The sequence below is a fragment of the Bos mutus genome, chromosome 17 (assembly GCF_027580195.1).
Source record: "Bos mutus isolate GX-2022 chromosome 17, NWIPB_WYAK_1.1, whole genome shotgun sequence".
In the NCBI taxonomy this organism is placed as follows: Eukaryota; Metazoa; Chordata; class Mammalia; order Artiodactyla; family Bovidae; genus Bos; species Bos mutus.
In genome coordinates this window covers 57,819,037-57,829,181 of record NC_091633.1, presented here as the reverse complement: position 1 = coordinate 57,829,181, position 10,145 = coordinate 57,819,037, and positions in this window count along the sequence as shown.

Below are 10,145 nucleotides of genomic sequence, written 5' to 3'. Positions count from 1 at the left end.
TAAATCACAGAATGCCCACCAACTGGAGATGCTGAACTGTGTTATGGAAGAAGATACCTCTTCTGCATCTCCTTAGGTGTGGAAATAATTCCTCATCTCCAGCCTACAGAGACCATCATTATAAAACAAATTTAGCTTGCTGCTCATAAAGTAGTTGTTATCATGTATTTATTGAGCATAAGCTAAATACTGGTATGTAAAGGTGGACAAAGCAGACCTGATTCTAGCACTCACCAAGCTTGAAGTCTAGTGGTAGACATAGACACTGAGTAAGTGACAAATGAAGTTATAATTAAAAGTTATCGTAAGTGCTTATAGAAGAAAAACTTCTAAAAGGTGACATTTAATCTGAGACCTGAATGTGATGGGTGGAAAGGCACTAGTCAAGGGGAAACTTTTAGGAAGAGGATCCTAGGCAGTAGAAGGAGCATCCAGTGAAGAAGAAATAGTGATTGCTTAGATCCTGAGGCAACACATAGGTCTCAGTTTTTGAGGACTCTCAAAACTGTGTTCTGGAGCCTGATGAGTGAGAGAAAGTGTGGTTTGTGTGTTTGGAAGAGAGTTAAGGAGGGCAGACAAATTGTATAGGCTCTATTGGCCTTAAACCAACTTAAGAATTTTAAATTTTATTCTAGGTACAATGAGACACTATTGAAGTATTTTCAAAACGGGAGAGTCATGATCTAATGTACATTTTAAAGGTATCACATGGAACCTGTTTGGAGAATGGTTTGGATGGTGGCCCTAGTCAAAGCGGACAAGCTAGTTGGGAAACTGCTACAACCTCCTGTTACAGAAGGTCAAGGTCATGACTCTTAGACTAGAGTCATGACAATAGAAATTGAGGGAATCACATGGATTTGAGATACATATTTGTAAATAAGATCAACAGGTTTCAGTGATGGATTGAATATGGTTGGATAGGTAGTGGTGGTGTTTAGGGATCAGGATAAAGACTTTTAGTTGAAGAGATTGTGAAGATAAGGTAAGAGTTCAAGTTAAGAAATTGTAAGCTTGAAATGTCTGTGTTACATCACAGGGACATAAGAAGCAGAAAACTGAATGCACTAGATAAACTAGTCTGGAGTTCAGGGGAAAGATTTGGGCTAGAGATTTAAACTTGAGATCACAGGCACATATACTTTTTTTTTCATGTTTTATTTTAAAATAATTTCAGATATACAAAAAAAAAAAAAAGTACCAAAAAATCTTGTATACATTTAGGTTTCCTAAATGTTACAATCTTACATAGCCATAGTACAATTATGAAAGCCAGGAAATTACCATTCACACAGCACTATCTAATAACAAACATTATCCAGAGTTTGTTTGCCAGTTGTCCAACTTGTGTCCTTTTTTTTATATCCAAATCTAGGATTACACATTGCATGTAATTGTCGTATCTACTCAGTCTCCTTTCATCTAGAACGATTCCTTTGTTGTCATGACCATGACATCCTTAAAGAGTGCTGGCCAGCTGGCCAGTTATATTGTAAAATGTTTCTTAATTTGCGTCCTTAGAGTCCTCGGAGAAGGCAATGACACCCCACTCCAGTACCCTTGCCTGGAAAATCCCATGGATGGAGGAGCCTGGTGGGCTGCAGTCCATGGGGTCGCTAAGAGTCGGACATGACTGATCGACTTCACTTTCACTTTCATGCATTGGAGAAGGAAATGGCAGCCCACTCCAGTGTTCTTGCCTGGAGGATCCCAGGGACGGGGGAGCCTGGTGGGCTGCCATCTATGGGGTCGCACAGAGTCGGACACGACTGAAGTGACTTAGCAGCAGCAGCAGCAAAGAGTCCTAACCAATGTAATGAGTAGAAGGGTAGCTTTATAAACACCCACTAAAATATTAGATGCTGTCAGAGAAAGGCCTTCCTGCTTTGAACTCTGAGAATTCCTGCTGCCATGCTAGTGAAACAGGAGGGAATGGGGCAGGGCACACCCTTTAAAAGAATGATGTAGCCATAGGACACGATATAAATGGTTAGAATCAACTAGGTCCACCATGGTGGACAAGACTTCCACTAGAACTTGAGCCTTAGTATGTGCTCATTGTGACAAATCAACAAGCTAAATGACACAACCACAGGTCCCTTGATGGTTCCAAGGTCAAACATAAAATGTCAACAGTGGGTGGCGGCCCAGTTGCTGGAAAAATCCCCACCCTTGCCTTCTGAAATGGCCTGTACTCCCTGGAGTGTGCATGTGTGTGTGCCAAGTTGCTTCAGTCGTGTCTAACTCTTTGCAACCTGTGTGTTTCTTTCAAAATAAATCTACTTCCTGCCTGTCACTTTGTCTCTGACTGAATTCTTCCTGCTCTGGGGCGTTAAGAACCAGAGCTTCATTAAGTCCCGAGACCAGGTGTGATCTCAATTAAAAGATTGTAGGTTCGAGTCTCAATTTGAGTTGCATGGTTTCACTAATGGACTAGGGTGGGGGTTAGGGGTAGAGATCCTTAGTGGGGAGAGGATGGGAGGATGGGGAACACAGAAGCAGTGTAGCCCAAAACCCTCTTTGCACAACAGATTCTGAAGCAGGCCTGAATGAACATTGGGAATATGTTTTGACTTTTCATGAATTTCAGAATTTTGACTATTACAAATTATTAGACTATTCTTGGAACTGAAGTGACCAAAAGATTTTTATCATTTGTGATATAGGGAAGCAAAAATTGCTGTTCCCAAATGTGTCTCTTTGGCATGAAGATTATTTAGGCTGATTTTTTTAAGAAACAGAAGGCTCTGGAAGTCTTGCTTTTTACCTCCTCCATAGTTGCCTAAAGAATTTGATAGGATAGAGCTATCTCCAGAGATACTTGAAAAGAATTCAGACTAGGTGTGGACCATAAAGATCAGAGTTCATTCTGCGTACCATTTTCTTCCATCTCCATGCAGTTGCCTTCTTCCTCTTTCAAGTCCCAAAGTCCCACTAGCCCTGATATCTTTTTCTTTTCTTCTTCTTCTTTTTTTTTTTAAGCCGAAGATGATACTTCAGGTGAGGATTTCAGCCATTTTGGTGAGTTACTCAGTTTTCCTAGGTCCTTCCCATGTATACATGTTACTAAATTTCTGTTTGATTTTCTCCTGTTCATCTGTCTCATTGTCAATTTAATTCTTAGACCATCCAGAAGAACCCAGAATGGTGGAGGAAATTTTCTTCCTCTCTGACAGATGAAGGAAAACGTGAGTTTTGTTACAGAATTTATTGTAAAGAACTCACTTAATAAAATTTTAATGGGCAAGAAGGGGGTACAATTATTTGTTTGTATTCCAGTTTTTTTAAATAGTTAAACATATTTGCAAAGAAAAAGGCTAAAAATTCATAAGCTAAGTAGGCATCTAAAATTTTTAAAAGAGAAAAATAGAGTAAGCCCAAATGACATAGAAGAAAGAAAATAATAATGATATGAGCATGATTAAAGAAATAGAAATTAAAAAGCAATATAAAATTGACTAAAAAGCTAAATGTCAGATGGAAAATACTAATAAAATAACTTTTTATAAGACTGAATAAATAAAGAGAAAGCACAGATAAACAATATTAGGCATTAAATAACAGGCATCACTACATGTAAAAGCTTAAGAAGAAGAGAATGTTATAAACAGACATGTTAATGATTGAAAAAGAGCTGAAATACTTTTCTAGAAAATAGATTCAAAAGAAATTATAAAACACACTAAAGCACTGAATGAACATTCACATATTGATGCTCAACAGTGGCAGTCCTTTTTTCTATCAAAACAAATGCCATGATTCTTAGAGCATCAAATATTTCCACACCAATTGACATGTTTGTATCTCAACTAATGGCAGTCTTCTCTGAACCTTTTATAGCTAAATTTTATGAAGCTTTTAAGGAAAACAATAATCCCAATCTTATAAGACCTGTTTATTAACATATACAAGAGTAGAAGAGGGCGTACCCCTCACTTCCTTTCAGGAGGCCAGGTAATCGTGCTACCCCAAAAAAGTAGTATAAGAAAGGACAATTAAAGGCTACTCTTATTTATGAACAAAGTTATAATAATCTAAATATAATATTCCTAAAGTAAATCTACCACTGAATTAAAAAAAGAAATATCTTAACCAAGCAAGAATCATCTCACGAATGTAAGGATGATTCACTAACTGAAATTTTATAATTTAGCGTAATCACAGATGAAGCAAGGTTAAAACTCAATATAATAGCTGTTGTATCCTGTATTGCTGTTGTAAAGAAATCACCACAAATTTACTGTCTTCAGATAACACAAATTTAGTATCTTATGTTTCTTTGAAAGTCAGAAGTCCAAAGTCAGTCTCAGTGTGCTAAAATCAAGGTGCTAATAGGACTGCATTTGTTCTGGAGTCTTTAGAGGAAAATTCGTTCCCTTTCTTTTTCTAGCTTCTGGGAGCTGCTCACATTCTTATGGCCTTATGGTCTCATCTATCTTCAAAGCCAGCAGTGTAGCCTATTTCAATCTCTCTCTCTCTCACCCTAATGCTCCTGACTCCCTTTTATAGGGATCAGTGTGATTACATCTAATTCATCCAACTATTTTAGGACATTTTCCCCATCTCAGAATTTTTTTTTTTTCTTTTTAATTGAGGAATTGTTGCTTTACAATATTGTGTTAGTCTCTGCTGTACAACACAGCGGATCAGCCATGTATAGACATATATCTCATCCCTCTTGAACTCCACCCCCACTCCCATCCCACCCCTCTAGGTCACCACAGAGGTCCGAGCTGAGCTCCCTGTGCAGCAGCCTCCCACCAGCTCTCTCTTTTACACATGGCAGTGTATATATTGTCAGCGTTACTCTAAATTCGTTCCACTCCCCCTTCCTGTCCCTTCACCTGTGTCCACACGTCTGTTCTGTACATCTGCATCTCTATTCCTGCCCTGCAAATAGGTTAATCTGTACCATTTTTCTGCAAAGTGCCTTTTATTATATAAAACAAAATATTCACGGGATCTGGGGTTTAGTTTAGAATGCAGCCATCTATTGGGGGTTATTATTCACTCTACTACACCTTAGAAAAATAATTTGATAAAACTTAACATGAGTTCCAGAGAAGGCAATGGCACCCCACTCTAGTACTCTTGCCTGGAGAGTCCCATGGACAGAGGAGCCTGGTAGGCTCCAGTCCATGGGGTCGCTAAGAGTCGGGCACGACTGAGCGACTTCAGTTTCACTTTTCATTTTCATGCATTGGAGAAGGAAATGGCAACTCACTCCAGTATTCTTGCCTGGAGAATCCCAGGGACAGAGGAGCCTAGTGGGCTGCCGTCTATGGGGTCGCACAGAGTAGGACACGACTGAAGCGACTTAGCAGCAGCAGCAGCAGCAACATGAGTTCATCATTTTAAAATAAACAACAACGATAGAAAAACTCAGCAATAGAAATAGAACTGTATCTTTAAGAACATTTTTGTTTTTTAAGATCAGGAACTATGTAGGAATTCTCATTATTATTGCTTCTACTCAATATTGTGCTGGAGGTCTGAACCAATGAAATAGATACAATAATGAAATAAATGGTAAAGCACTAGACAGAAATAAGAAAAAAAACTGTTGATGAAGAAATTTCCACCAGAGAAAACTTAAGAATATCTCAGTTCAGTTGCTCAGTCGTGTCCAACTCTTTGCAGCCCCATGGACTGCAGCACGCCAGGCTTCCCTATCGATTACCAACTCCCGGAGCTTGCTCAAACTCATATCCATCTACTCGGTGATGCCATCCAACCATCTAATCTTCTGTCATCCCCTTCTCCTCCTGCCTTCAATCTTTCCCAGCATCAGGGTCTTTTCCAGTGAGTCAGCTCCTCCCATCAGATGGCCAAAATACTGGAGTTTCACCTTCAGCATCAGTCCTTCCAGTGAATATTCAGGATTTATTTCCTTTAGGATGGACTGGTTGAATCTCCTTGCAGTCCAAGGGACTATTAAGAATCTTCTCCAACACCATAGTTCAAAAGCATCAATTCTTTGGTGCTCAGCTTTCTTCATAGTCCAACTCTCACATCCATACATGACCACTGGAAAAACCATAGCCTTGACTAGACGGACCTTGTTGGCAAAGTAATGTCTCTGCTTTTGAATATGCTGTCTAGGTTGGTCATAGCTTTTCTTCCAAGGAGCAAGCATCTTTTAATTTCATGGCTGCAGACACCATCTACAGTGATTTTGGAGCCCAAGAAAATAAAGTCTGTCACTGTATCCTTTGTCTCCCTATCTATTTGCCATGAAGTGATGGGACCAGATGATCTTAGTTTTCTGAGTGTTGAGTTTTAAGCCAACTTTTTCACTCTCCTTTTTCACTTTCATCAAGAGGCTCTTTAGTTCCTCTTCACTTTCTGCCATAAGGGTGGTATCATCTGCGTATCTGACGTTATTGATATTTCTCCCGGCAGTCTTGATTCCAGCTTATGCTTCATCCAGCCCGGCATTTCGCATGATGCACTCTGCATGTAAATTAAATAAGCAGGGTGACGGTATACAGCCTTGATGTATTCCTTTCCCAATTTGGAACCAGTCCGTTGTTCCATGTCTGGTTCTGACTGTTGCTTCTTGACCTGCAGGTCAGGTGGTCTGGTATTCCCATCTCTTTAAGAATTTTCAACAGTTGATTGTGATCCACACAGTCAAAGGCTTTGGTGTAATCAATAACAGGTAACTATTAGACCTAATGAGAAAATCTGCAAAGTTCCTGTATACAGATGAATTTGCTTTTGTTCCTGTACATCAGAAGTAAGCAAATAGAATATGCAAGACATAATTTTTAAAGTTCATTCAATCCCTACCTCATGTCATACACAAATATGAATTCCAAGTAGATAAAGGACATATATTTAACACAAAACTGTGAAACTTTTCAAAGGCAATGTGAGAAATTAGGTTTATAATATTGGAGTAGGGAAGGAGTTCCTAAATAGGATACAAAAAAATGCAACCTACAGAGAAAAAGACTAAATTTATTCACTTTATATGATGAACTTCTTCATCAAAAGACACATGAAGGGAACATAAAAAGTCATAGTGGGAAGATAATTTTCAGTATTTTCAATATCAGATATAATTGAAACAGGATTAATATTCAGAATACATAGTGATTTCCTAGAAATCAACAAAAAAGAGAGATGCAGTTTTGAAAAATAAGCAAATTTTTAAACAGACATATCACAAAAGAGGAGATCCAATAGGCCAATATACTTATGAAGAAGGTGCTTAGCTCAGAATTAAAGAACTACAAATAAAACTGCAATCAGATACCATTCTATAGTTAACAAATGAGCAAAAATTAAAAAGCCTTATGCTAAGTGTTATCATTAATATGGAGCAGCAGAAATTCTCAATGTTGGCATCTAAAATGATACACTACTTAATAATAGTTTTCAATTTAAACATAAGTAGACACTGTGATTCAGCATTTCCACTCCTAGGCATAGACTTTAGAAAAACTAGTACAGTTCCCTGAAGATATACATATAACATTGTTCATACCAGCAGTTTCTGTATAATAGTCCTGAACTGAAAGCAACCAAAATGGCCATCTACAATAGAAGAGGCAAAATTTAGCATGCTCACTCTTGGAAACACTCCACAGCTATGACAGTTATTGAACAATCATCACATGTACCAATATGGTTCAGTTGAAAAACATGATTTTGACTGAATGAAGTGTAGAGAATACATACAGCATGATTTTATCTTACTGAGTTGAAAACCATCAAAACCTGATCAGTATATTGTTCACAGATATGTAAATAACTGATAGCACTGTAAAGAAAAACACTGAATGTCTAACAAAATTTACAATAGAATTTATAACTGTGAAAGACGAAGGGAGAAATAAGATCATGGAGGTAAGATTCCACACGAGATTCTGGTTAAGTCCTGGTTCTTGTGGGAAAAGAAGTAGATGGTTTTTTTTATATTGCTGTTTTTACAGTGTTCAACATCTACAATGTTTCACACATTTTCTGTTTATATATTTCTTCCTTTGTTTCTTTCATATCCACACCCACACTCAAGGAACTCCATTCATGTTAGCAATAAAAACTAAAAATTACTTAGGAGTAAATCTGCAGAAGCACGTGTAACTTTTATGGAGAGAATTTTGAAACTTTCTCGATGGGCATACAGTGAGAAAACGAGCAACTGTGGCACTGGGACTCAGTTTGGTGAGTGAAAAGGTGGTGATTCTTCTCAAATTAATTTTACATTTATGCATTTTCTTTGTTTTTCTTTTGGTGGACTTTTGATAAGCTGACCGTAAACTCTGTGGAAAGATAAAGGACCTAGACTTGCCAATGTAAATGGAGGCACAGGGTAAGGAATGAACTGGGAGAGAAGCATTGACTTAGATGCACTACCGTGTGTGAAACAGCTAGCTAGTGGGAAGCTGCTGTATAGCACAGGGAGCTCAGTTTGGTGGTCTGTGATGACCCAGAGAGGTGGGATGTGGGGGTCATAGGGAGGCTCGAGAGGGATGGGGTATATGTTCACATATAGCTGATTCACTTTGTTGTACAGCAAATTAGTTTCTAATGCAACGTTATAAAACAATTACACTCCAATAATGAAAATAAAATGAAATAAAAATTTTAAAAATTCACACACATGTATTAATCTATTTTGTTTCTTAAAAAAGAAAAAAAAAAACTGGGGAATGAAGAAATCGAGATAACATTTGTAGACAAGCCTTTTGAAAAGGCCATATAGAAGAGCAGGAACACAATTTGTCAATACTTGCTCTGGTACACAGAAACATTTCAGCTCATGGATCAGCTGGTCCCTGTGAAATTGAGACATAGCTTATGACACAGATAATCAAGCCCAGGCTTTTCCAGCCTTGCCTGGTCATGAGAATTGCCTCAGATGGTTGTTAAAACTGCAGATTCCTTTGCAACATTTTAGCCCCACAGAATCAGACTCTCCAAAGGAGGATCCTGGGAACCTATATTTTTAATAGCCTGCCCAGGTGGTTTTTCTGATTTGGCATGGTTGTGTATCACTGAGAACTCCCTTAAAGAATAATTGTTAGTATACTGTACTGGTGTTTTTCTTTCTGGCTTACTTCACTCTGTATAATAGGCTCCAGTTTCATCCACCTCATTAGAACTGATTCAAATGTATTCTTTTTAATGGCTGAGTAATACTCCATTGTGTATATGTACCATAGCTTTCTTATCCATTCATCTGCTGATGGACATCTAGGTTGCTTCCATGTCCTGGCTATTATAAACAGTGCTGCGATGAACATTGAGGTACATGTGTCTCTTTCAATTCTGGTTTCCTCAGTGTGTATGCCCAGCAGTGGGATTGCTGGATCATAAGGCAGTTCTGTTTCCAGTTTTTTAAGGAATCTCCACACTGTTCTCCATAGTGGCTGTACTAGTTTGCATTCCCACCAACAGTGTAAGAGGGTTAGCATATATATGGAATTTAGAAAGATGTAACAATAACCCTGTATACGAGACAGCAAAAGAGACATTGATGTATAGAACAGTCTTTTGGACTCTGTGGGAGAGGGAGAGGGTGGGATGATTTGGGAGAATGGCATTGAAATATGTATAATATCATATATGAAACGAGTCACCAGTCCAGGTTCGATGCACAATCCTGGATGCTTGGGGCTGGTGCACTGGGATGACCCAGAGGGATAGTATGGGGAGGGAGGAGGGAGGAGGGTTCAGGATGGGGAACACATGTATACCTGTGGTGGATTCATTTCAATATTTGGAAAAACCAATACAATATTGTAAAGTTTAAAAATAAAATAAAATTAAAAACACACACACACACACACAAAATTTTATTAAAAAATAAAAAAAAAAGAATAATTGTTGTTAGAAAGAAACAAGTGATAAAACACAGTTGTAAAAATTTATACATAGTTTTAAAGTAATAGTAATCATTTTAGGTAGTCATGTATGGATGGGATCATTCCAGTAGTCATGTATGGATGTGAGAGTTGGACCATAAAGAAGGTTGAGTGCTGAAGAATTGATGCTTTCAAACTGTGATGTTGAAGATCTTGAGAGTCCCTTGGATTGCAAGGAGATCCAACCAGTCCATCCTGAAGGAAATCAGTCCTAAATATTCATTGGAAGGACTGATGCTGAAGCTGAAACTCCAATACTTTGGCCACCTG